The 1,862-nt window shown below is 54.5% G+C and overlaps 1 pseudogene; it reads right to left on the bottom strand.

The window, feature by feature from the left end:
- Nucleotides 1–247: 247 nt before the first annotated feature.
- On the bottom strand, nucleotides 248–1,238 carry LOC142458611 (prohibitin-2 pseudogene; annotated as a pseudogene).
- Nucleotides 1,239–1,862: the final 624 nt, after the last annotated feature.

A 1,862-nucleotide genomic window follows, 5' to 3' on the forward strand; every position in this document is an offset into this window, starting at 1 on the left:
TTCGGTTTGCATAATAAAAGTTTATTGAGAATTCCTGGGACGACAGTTCTCTCCTCCCAGTCTCCAGGGAGGGAACTCACCCGGTACGGAATAAATCACTGAGAAATCAATCACACTCGATTCCTTGGACGAAATGGGGGAAGAGGACAGTCATTTCCCTGAAAAAAAAAGGGCCAGTCCTTCAATAATCCGGGAGGGGTGGGGTGGAGGGGCGGAGAGGGGACCATCATGATGCTGGGCAGGTGAGGGGCGTCCACGTCGTCTCGGGCGAAACTCTCGCTCAGCAGGCTCATTTCTTAGGCTTGATGAGGCTGTCGCTTCCCCGCGTGAAGGCCTCGTCCTGCAGGTTGAGCACGAGGTTGTCAGCAGTGAGATAGATCCGATTCTGTGACGTGGCGATCGTCTTGGAGATGTTCTGGGCTGCCGGGATCTTGCGCAGTTTGGTGTAGCCAGGATTCTTGCTCAGGGCTTCCCCAAGCATCTTGGCGGCCTCGGCCTCCCCCTCCGCCTGCACATCTTCTGCCGCTGCTCCTGCTTCGCCTTTTCCACCAAGAACTGGGCCCGCTGGGCCTCTTGCTGGGCCACTTGTTTGGCTTCGACAGCAGCTGTGTACTCTCGGCTGAAGCTCAGCTCTGTGATGGCGACATCGTCCAGGATGAGGCTGAAGTCCTTGGCCCTCTCGGTCAGCTCCCGTCGGATCAGTAGGGACACCTGGGCCCACTGGGTGATCAGCTGGGAAGCATTGAACTTGGCCACTATGCTCTTGAGCACCTCGTTGACAAAGGATGGCAGCACCCGCTCCTCACAGTCGAGCCCCAGGCGCTGGTACATGCTGGGGAGCTCCAGGGCGTTGGGCCGGGACAGTACCTGTAGGGAGATGTTCACCATCTGCAGATCTTTGGAGCCTGTGGGAGAGGAGATTTTTCGGGGTCTGGCCCGGATGTCATAGATGATGGGGTACTGGAACCAGGGGATTCGGTGAACACGGACTCGCGGACGCCGTAGGCCACGGCGCCGGCGCCCAGCAGCAACTTCAGCGCTATGCCCATGCCCCGTGGGCCGGCGGGCAGCCGCCCTGCTAAGTCCTTCAGGTTCTGGGCCGTGTCCGCGCTGACGCCGGCGGGGCCTGGGTCAGAAGGGGTTCGGCGCACCGCTACCCAGCCCCGGTCTGAGCACAGCACCCTCCACACGAGGGTCCGGGGCCCGCAGTCGTGGCTGCATTCTTTTAGATTTATCATTCTGGCATAGTATACCACGTGATTGACTAATTCAAAGTGGCTAATACCAATCCATTTTAATGCATTAATGCCTAAGATATCAATCTTTATGTGCTGCCCTTCACTTTTGATGGCTTCACACTGCCTACCTTCCATGTTCCTATGTTAATGTAGGCTTGCAGCTGTTTCTTCCCATTGGGAAACATGCCACATCAGCAAATGAAAGTCCTGAAAGCTTTTCCCCATCCACATCACTAAGGCCAACTCTTCGCCAGTGGCTTTTCCAGTGTTTCCAGTTTGAGAGCTCATCTTCCAGGGCTGTACCAGACATTGCTCTTTTGCATGCATAAGGTTTGCAATGGCTAGTTTTTCCAGAAGTAGATCACTGGGTCCTCCTTCTTAGCCTGTCTTAGTTTGGAAGTTCCACTGAAGCCTGTCCACCATGGGTGACCCTGGTGGCATTTGAAATATCAATAATATACCTTCCAGTATCACAGCAACACACAAGTGACCCAAATGTGACAAACTAACAGACACGTGGTGGCGTTATTACAGGTCTTACTCCTTTCATTCACAGTGCTCACTTGGTGCCTTCTTTCTACTGCTTTCTCAGGGTGCTTAAACGTTTGGCCTCAAACAGTACTG

The sequence above is a fragment of the Tenrec ecaudatus genome, chromosome 10 (genome assembly GCF_050624435.1).
Source record: "Tenrec ecaudatus isolate mTenEca1 chromosome 10, mTenEca1.hap1, whole genome shotgun sequence".
NCBI lineage: Eukaryota > Metazoa > Chordata > Mammalia > Afrosoricida > Tenrecidae > Tenrec > Tenrec ecaudatus.